This window comes from Sinohyriopsis cumingii, chromosome 11, assembly GCF_028554795.1.
Source record: "Sinohyriopsis cumingii isolate HCF-2022 chromosome 11, ASM2855479v2, whole genome shotgun sequence".
In the NCBI taxonomy this organism is placed as follows: domain Eukaryota; kingdom Metazoa; phylum Mollusca; class Bivalvia; order Unionida; family Unionidae; genus Sinohyriopsis; species Sinohyriopsis cumingii.
The window spans coordinates 37,270,830-37,280,581 of NC_142971.1; positions in this window are offsets into that span (position 1 = coordinate 37,270,830).

Genomic DNA, 9,752 nt, shown 5'->3' on the forward strand with positions numbered 1-9,752 from the left:
GGAAGACAAATGGATCCAGCACCTTCTCAACGGAGAAGGAGAAAAGACCATCGGAACCTATTCGCTAGATGGCGGGGACTTAGACCCCAAGATCGTGTACGAGTTCACCGGATGCTTATTTCATGGATGTCTCATCGCTACCCTCAACGTGACACTAAAAAATCAGTTTTTACAAAGAACCATGGAAGATTTGTACGAGGCCACTTGTCAACGATGCTTGAAGTTAGAACAGCATTGATACCAAGTCGTGGAAATGTGGGAATACGAGTACGATCACCGTTTGAAAACTGATCCCGAGTTTAAACATATCGTGGAAAGTTACAAGCTGGGGGACCCACTAAACCCAAGAGATAGGTTGTATGGAAGACGGACAAATGCCACCTTTTTCTGTACCACGCCGAAGAGGAGAAATGAGAAGAAATCAAATACTTAGACGTTTGTTCGCTGTATCCTTACGTGTGCAAATAGGGTCACTTTTCTGCAGGGCACCCATAATTGCTGACGGAACACATCGACCTACACAGCATTCGATAATACAAAGGATTGATCAAGTGCAAAGTCTTACTCCCACGGACTTGTACCATCCCGTTTTACCTCACCATTGCCAAGGAAAACTTATGTTTCCCTTGTTCCGTACTTGTGGCGAAACGTGCAATCAAAACCGACCTTGTCAGCACACCCAGGAAGAATACGCCTCGATGGGAACGTGGGTCAGCGTGGAATTGTTTAAAGCTCTGGACTTGGGATACCAATTGTTAGAAGTATACGAAATTTACCACTTTCCCCAAGATAGAAAAATACCACAAGAGTGACCAAACTCAGAAAGGCATTTTTGAAAATGAAACATAAAGCCAGTGCCTATCTTTCCTTTGTGCCACACTCCCGAAGACCAACATAAATTCAAAGAGAAATACTGGAGCTGGAAGGCATCACTTCATACCGTGTGGAGAAAATCGAAGGAAGGCGATCGTTTGCCAAAGTGATGTAAAATTGCTTGTGGGGTAAAATGGCACAACGACCGTGTGTCCCCAAGGCGGAGTATTTGACAGAACCTTCCCGCTACTTCCAGATGATTCAAGACAAAACCAAATACACAAAATACGTGGACGTCGGTCATGAGGACTTCGTCTTAGTCAATTAAGAAGAAGAATTGGACTGTGTAGAAGCCGACGTTATTGGAAATGTGATCATTGCGGCTTACATGACAGCCCATCCTTGCCTTAAATTGTACGAAGTTTTAGAACTGTTAGGAGATCGCATCCTGTACTTTGACATGGACAGTTGCATCTACATCAATCGCCTGGGTCACTGTTACACTAAAATCGAAGGTGACCGTTTAGAAGCCTGGACGGACGAGCACCACGACAAGATTCTACGTTTTGCTAGTTGTGGTCCCAAACATGAGAGCTACGAATACTGGGACCCACGAGGAGAAGTGCACACCGAGTGTAAAGTGAAAGGATTGACTCTCAATTATCGCAATAGTCGAGTGGTAAACTCCGGGGCCTTAAAAGAAGCCTTGCAGTGTGGACAGGATGGAAACTTTGAAGTGAATACATACGAGCCGCGCAAGATTGTACGTTTACCCACACACCAAATCGTCAGTCCACCATTAGAAAAAGTGTATGAATTCATGTACCAGAAGCGAGTGCGACTTCCCAACCACTTCACTTTGCCGTACGGACACGTCGATATTGGTCAGCATATAAAAAGAGACAACGTCCAAGACCGATAGTTCGTTGTAATTACAAAGACCAAGCGAAAAAGATGAATAATTTTAAACAGATATCATTCAAGTTCCGTGATTCTCAAGTGGAGTGCGATGCTGTGCCTTGCGATGAGAGCGATGCCGTACGCTGTGATCTTAGCGATTCAGTACCACATCATGGGAACTTTGCTGTTTGTGTAAGGATAGACCCTAGGGTAAAAGTACCTCAGAAGAAACTATGCCCTTTTGTTTGTCAAATTCATCCAGTAACGAAAAGGAAACATGAATAAAACTAAGGGGCATTCAGAAGTGACCCTCAACGTGGGTATAAATACTGGCTGACATTGCCATGGATACTTTGCAAGAGAACATTCGCGGCTTGCCTGTGGAGTTGAGAGAACGCATTTACCGAGAGTTGGTCAAAATACAAGTGAAACGCAAACTCAAAATCAAATCTCCATTTTTAAACTATGCTCTTTTCCAAAGTAAACGAAGACTGATTATGGGAGGACACTACTTTCACAAAAATAAACGAGGCTATTGGCCACGACCCAGAGATTCCCAATTCTTGGAGGACACTGAATGGAAACCTTACAAGGGAACATTCGTGGTTTGCCTGTGAAGTTGAGAGAACGCATCTACCGAGGGCTGGTCAAAATACAAGTGAAACGCAAATAACAATTGCATCCGTTACGTCACCGATGTTTAAACCATTGTTACCTGAATGCTATAAGAGGACTGATTCAGATGGAAGTGTTCCAGTGGTCAGACGTTGTTAAACTGGACGTGGGCGAGAAGGATAACTTTGTTGTGACTCATTCGTTTTACTACAAGGTTTGTTTCTTTGTTTGTTTGTTGTGGGGTTTAACGCCATTTTTCAGCACACGATAGGCTATACATGGCGGCCAGTATTAATGGTGGAGAAAGAACAAGGGAAAACACCGGAAAGAACCACCGACCCACGAGAAGCTACTGGCAAGCTTTCTCACATACCCACATTGGCTGAATCCTAGACTCGAACCGCCGCAGACAGAGGTGAGATGGCAGTGATCCGTAGCGAAGAGCGCTTTAGACCACTCGGCCACTCGAGGCCCCTTACTACAAGGTAGACATACTCAACGAACTACAGAAGAAGAGTTAAAGGATTACCAAAATCATTTACACAATGTAAAGTTAGTTCGAGAGGAAACTTTTATACGGAGTGTGATGTGCATGTCAGTGACTAAACCATTTAAATTCGCCACTGGAGTACGATCATTTATGTGCAGAAAGTATACTTATTTCCTCCGATAAAAAGAGGTATAAAAACGGGCTACCAGGCCACGGCCTTTATCAGTGGTGGTGCAACAAATTACATGGAAGGAAATCAATGATACTATTCAAACGGTGGAGGATTACCAACACTTATTACATGAACTGTGTCCCATGAATTGAGGTCGACGTATGGTGTGTGTCTTAGTGACTACCTTTCTGGGATTTCATTTAGCAGCTGATTCCTTGTGGGCTCTTTACGAACAGTACTTACCACCAAATAAAACAACAGGAAAGTGGTCCCTTTAAATGTCCACGAGAGACTAATTCTGTTAAAAGTCTTACGTTTTCATCTGGATACTTCTGGATCTCTACGGGAAAAAAGATGTGTTCGACGATATGTGTGTAGCTTGTGACTTACACCCTAACTGGACAGATGTACGTGATTGGAAAAGTTGGAGTTTCGAGGCTTGGACCAGAGAAGTGGCCAGTTATGCAGAAGAGTTGTGATCCTAAATTCAAACGTCCAGTGAAAAAAGTAACTTTTAAACCTTGAGTTAGTGACAGTGCCAGAAGAACCCGACACCGAGGAAAACCACTCCCTTAACCCTTTGGCTTTTATGCATTTTTGTCTTTCGAGTTATTCAATTTTAAATATGTGCTGAGATAAAAATATCCTGAAAAAGTATAAAAACTCTTGTCTTGTCTGTCTTCGTGTCAAAAGTAGCATTCCCTGCACTATGGCTACCTCTACTGCCTCGTCTCCCTCTTTCTTCACTTTCAAAGTCATCGACGGACACTTAGATCGTGCTAGTTGGGAGGACTTGTATCTTCGCCATCCCTTTAACATGTTAATTGCCGGACCTAGCGGTTCAGGCAAAATCAAATTGGTCAAACATTTGATCGAACATAAACATCATTTGATCGATCGCCCACATCAACGGATCGTGTGGTGTTACAAAGGGTGGCAATCGGCGTACAGCGTCTTGCGAGAAAGTCAAGGCGATTCCATCGTGTTTGTGGAAGGCATTCCTGGCAAAGACGACGGGATCGTGTCTGCCCCCAGTCAAATCCATCTCGTCATCTTCGACGACATGTTAGGAGAAGACGAAGAAGATATTAAACTGTGGTTTACGCGCAAAGGGCAGCATCGTAATGCCAGAGTCATTTACATCACTCGAAATATGTTTAAACAGTGTATTGTCCATCGCACCATCAGTCCCAATGCTCATTACGTGGTCTTGTTTTAAAGCCATTGAGATAAATCGCAAGTGCAAGGCTTAGCCGAACAGTTAGTAACGCCTTGGTAGACTCATGTGTACGACGATGCCACTCAAACCCCACACGCCTATTTACTCGTGGATTTAAAACCCACTACCCCCGATTATTTGCGATTTCGTACCCGTCTGTTTAACCACTGGTGCCAAGACAGAGGGCCTGTCGTGTATACGTCCCCGTCGTCGAATTAACAACAACAATAAGAATAATCAATAAAAACCTCGGACACTTTGGGTCTGTCTCACACAGCGTCAACATGATGTCCCTCCAGTCTCGTCTTCCCGTCAAATTGATTCGTGCCTTGTACGGCATCAGTCGCTAAAAAATCCACAAATACGTGCTCGTGTCTTCGAATCCAGTCTCAAAGAAGTCTTACGATGATTTACGGTGACAGCATGCCAATTACTGCAAGGCATCATTCACATTCCAATCAAATCAAACGCTTTTTTTTGAGAGAAACAAAGTAGCCATGACGCAGCTGGCCGATCATCGCCTCGACACTCAAACCAAAGAACAAATCATTTTGAAACCTGCAGGCAGCAGTCCTCTAGAAGGTGTCATCATTCGCTCCCTTTTAAAATGAGATCAAAATGCCCCCAAAGTCCTCCCCAAGAAAAAGACACTCCCAAAAAAGCCAAACGGGCCCAAAGAGCAGTGGTGTCAAGACCATGTCACAGCCATAGAAAAAGGAAAAGAAAAGCCCACAGAAAAGACCCCAGAAAAGAGCTTCTACCAGCAATAATGGTACTTCGGCCAGGACGCAACTGTAATTTAAAAAACCACGACCTGCAGCGACGGTGACCGCGTCTCCAGTAGCCTCAGGTTCGTCCACTTCTCCGTTGCTGGTGATGCCTGTCAAACACAGTTTGACAGCTGTTCTTCCTCATTTAATGAAACAATGGAAACCCGTGTTTCCACGAACGTCTCCTCCAGTGGTGACACCCTCCTCATCTTTAGCTACATTAACAGCTGATCACAAAGTACCTTCCCCAAAAATCAAAGTCAAAGAGAGATAGGGCATGTTACAGAGTTTACTGGATGTGTCCTATCAAGAACTGTCCTGATTTAGTCCTTTGCGAACCCCTCCACGACGTGTGATGTCTGTCATCAAGTTAATATGATGTAAACACAATCAGTGGCGATGCATTCCAGTATAAAAAAGACCTGCGGTGAAGGATGGGGATCATTGATTTTGTGCTCCTGAACGCCCATAGATGTTCCCTCAAAGAAGCGCACACCGTCACCATCGTCGTTCTTATATCTCAAAAAGGATAGGAAAAAGAAAAAAGGACAGTCTCGTCATCCGAAAAAACACTCAGCCAAGCATCAACGTCACCCCCTGAAAAGAAACAGTCGTCCAAAGAAAAAGAGGAGCAACCAAAAGGGAGGATTCTTTTTATCAAACTTTCTCAGACAAATACAATAAAAGGGTGCATGTCAAGCGATAGACTTCAGTGTATATTTGGCTCCTGAACCCAAACAATGTCCCCTAAAAGAAGTGCACACCACTCTCTAGCTATAAATGGAAAGACGAGGAAAGGACGTCGTCCTCGTTTAGGCAAACATTGGGACATGTTATCTGCCCTATCCAAAGATCCTTCACCCATGCGAAAACAACTTATTCAAACAGCCTCCAAATATGTCATCAATATCGTGAGCGAATGTTGTCTGAACGTCTTGAAAAGCATGATACATTTTTCTAAAGAAGAAATAATGCTTAGCCAAACATCGACACGTTCTTCGCCAAATGGTCCAAAAGAAAAAACAAATCGGTTAAAGAAAGAGATGATGGTGCAGTGCGGATGATTTATTTTAGGACCTCTTGTCAAAGGAATAGCGGGAGCCATGCTGGGTGGACTCCTGGGAGGTGTTTTACATGGGTCCAAGATAAAAGGACGAAGAAGATAAAAGGAACCTCTGTAATCAAAAGATCTCAGACGTGACTTTTGGAATCGAATGAAAGGACGAAAACTGACTCTAGTGCCTTACAAATGATGGACGGAATACCATCATTGGCAAGAACAAACAACCACGCATTTGCCTCACAATCCTCATTTGACCGAGATGTCCCAGATACAACACGAATTGCAATCGTTGATTTATCTCAACGATTTGTCCGAAAAGAAAAATCGCAAAAGTAAGGTCAACTGTTGCAACGACTACAACTCTTTCACCATAAAGCATTAGATGAAACAGCTCTGCCAACTATGAAAGATTTTACGGCCCTGATGAAAAAGTCCATCACCACCACCACTGCCACCACCTCCGGTGGTCAAGATAGACGCAGTGCCACAAAAGCCTGAGGAAGAAGAGATACGAGAAGTCTTTCAAACACCGTCAGCAGCTCCCATCAGACCATGCATATTACATCCTTCTGAGTGTCATCTGCATCAAAGGAAGATGAAAAAAGAAACATGGGAGAAGAACGTGTTTTTTCTCCCAGCAGCAACAGAAGAATTGAGTCCCTCTAAGAAATTCAGATGAAAACGTTCACAAGAAAAACAAATGATTTATTAAATGTTTGAAATTTCAGCGTTTATATTATTCACGAGAATATACCAAACGCAAGTACAATTGAAAATACTCTTGATTATTATTATTATTATTATTATTATTATTATTAAAGGGTAGAAATATATATAGTTTTGGTGAAATTGATTTTTTATGCTTTGTTTTTCATATGGCAATGATTGAGTAGAATTTCTTTTCTGAATGATATGGGTAGCCCTAAATGATAGGTCCATTGCTTGGGAAAAAAGCCACAAAAAGTCATAGATCTTTAATTGCCAGAGTCAACTGTCCTAAACTGTTTCCTCATCGAAGTCAAATGCTGCTGCTATCATCTTAATCTCTGGTGCAATTGCTGAAGGTGATGATGATGATGGTTTGGAATTTTAGAAGCAAGGCAGGTTTATTTCTCCTCTACTTTGCCAAAGATGTCTTATATATTTATCTCATCTTTTTAAGGGACTCTAATATTTGGTGCATGTAAGAATGTAAGTAATCATCACATACATTTATTCCGATTCATTTTGTATGTAGGGGTGAGTGTTCGATGATAACAATGTTTGTTTGAGACTCTACCCATTAAAATATCTTAATCCACTTTCACCAGTTTGTATCCATGAGCATACATGTAAATACCGTGTGTTGGATTTTAATTTTGTGATAGAACAACTATATAATGTACATATCCTTTTGTATTATTTTATATGTGTGTGGCCTTTAATAGTAATTATAACTATGTGCGAGAGTAACTACATATTCTTTGTCCCTTTTTAAATGAGTGTGTCCTACATAGCAAGGCTGTACTATTATCTGTCCTTAGTAGGTGTGAGTGACCCTCACCTATTGCCAGTTCCCTCCGCCTTCCACACAAGTTTGTATGTGTATGTGGATGATTGGTAGTAAAGAACCAGCCTTTAATTGTAATTATGTGTAAATGTAACTGCATACCGTTTGTCAAACGACTCTATATATGTGTGGATTTTGGATAGTAATGGTGTGTTTGTCCACTAGTAGGTCAGAGTGGCCTTAAAACTATCCCCTACCCCGCCTTGTTTTTGTTTTGTATGTGTGGTGTTGGATAGTACAGGTATGTTTGTTAGTCCACAATTAGGTATGAGTGGCCATCAGCTGTCCCCAAATCCATAATCCTTTTGGTTTGTAATGCTTGGTGGTGGATTGTCATATATATAAGATAAGTGATCATCACATAACTCTCCTTGCCCTTGTGTGTGTTGTTTGTATGTGTGAATGTTGGATAGTCCAGATGGGTGATGGATGGTCATTAGGTGTTAGTATGCATCACTTTAAATGTTGCATCAAAAGTATGTGTTAACAGTCCATATTCTTTCTGTGAATCCCAAAGGCTCTTTTCAGGTTTACAGATGTTTCAAGACATAGAAATAATACATTTTACCAACTACCAAGGTGTTATCAACCCCCAAAATAATTATCGTTTTGATGCATAATTTGATTTAAATTTGTTAATTTTTAAAAATAATATATTCTTAATGAATTTTGTTACATATGGTAAAATTTGTAAAGATGTGTTTACATCTTTAGAAATTTTAACATGTGTAAAAAAATTCAAAATAGTGCCCCCCCCCCCCCCCCATTCTTCTTCAATCAGTTATACTGGCTGACAAGTATATTATTGTTTACTGAAAAAAGTTAAACCCACTACAACAAACTTTTATCTGGTTTTGTACAATGGTAAGTGTTGGATTTTAATAGGGAGTCTATAATGTCTCTATAAAAGCAGGTGCAAGTGTTGGTCAGTAGGAATGGGTTTGGTCAGTGAGATTGTACTTTGGTTTGATGAGGTGGGTACTGGCTACTAAGACAGTCATTAACTATGGGTGTTGACCAGTCAGAATGCATATTGGTCAGTCAGATTTATATTCAATTTCTCTTGACATCACACCATCCTATTATGTTAATCCAATAAACATTGTTAACAATACCTTTTTGCTTGTACCCAGAGTGATGTTAAACTGATGTTAAACCTATAGAATAATGTTCAGTTCCCCTTGTGCTGAACCATTCTTTGATATGGCAGATATAAATTCCTGTTATATCTGTGGTGCTACCCATTACTACTTAGAGAGAAGTTAGATGTGGTGAAACAAGCATCCGAAATCTATGCATATTATTATGTAGCTTTTAAAACAAAATTACTTAAGTACAAAACATCAGGTGAACAAAATTCTATATCTGGGATACCATTTTTTCAAATTGGACAGTTGTTGACCTACCTGCCAACAACATCAATTAGCTTTATTTGTTCTAACCCCTTTCTACCATGCATCATAACAAGAGGTACTTTACCACTTGCTTCCTCTACATGTTGTATTATATATATAACATGTAGATCCTGTAATCACATTTTGATTTTGTTCTCGTCTTGTTTGTGTAATCATTCAATACAGCGTTGTGTCTTTGTAAAAAGAATCAGTCAAGCTTCACACCAATTTTGCACTGCGGTAGTTGGGCAGTGTGGTAGTTGGTTTCTTAAGTATCACCAAAATACAATAATAAGATCCCCCTCCCCTGGGGAAAGTCTGGAATGAAATACAAGAACTCAAAATGATTGAGAAGATCACAATTTAATTCACACATTTACAAATTTGAGCAATTGAAAATGTTTGATATATATATATAACACAGGTAATGAATACAGGAAAATTATGGACATCATGAAACAAATACCCTAGTGTTCACTTTTTTATTTTATACAATACAGAAATTAATTCCTTATGATCACCTTCATGGACCTATTTTCATGGAAAAGATTTGTCAGTTGCTGTAATTTGACTGGTAAATTATTTTTTGACAGCTTGGTTCTTACAAAAGGTTTCAAACAAGCAAGAGTACCAGTCATCAAATAGTTACTTTGATTATGTGGTTTAAGTCCTGTAGGAGCACTTCATGGCTATCCAAAGAGAATGTTATCCATTTTTAAGGACAATTAGGTAACTAGTGCAATGTAGAGCATTTGTAGAAATAAAGA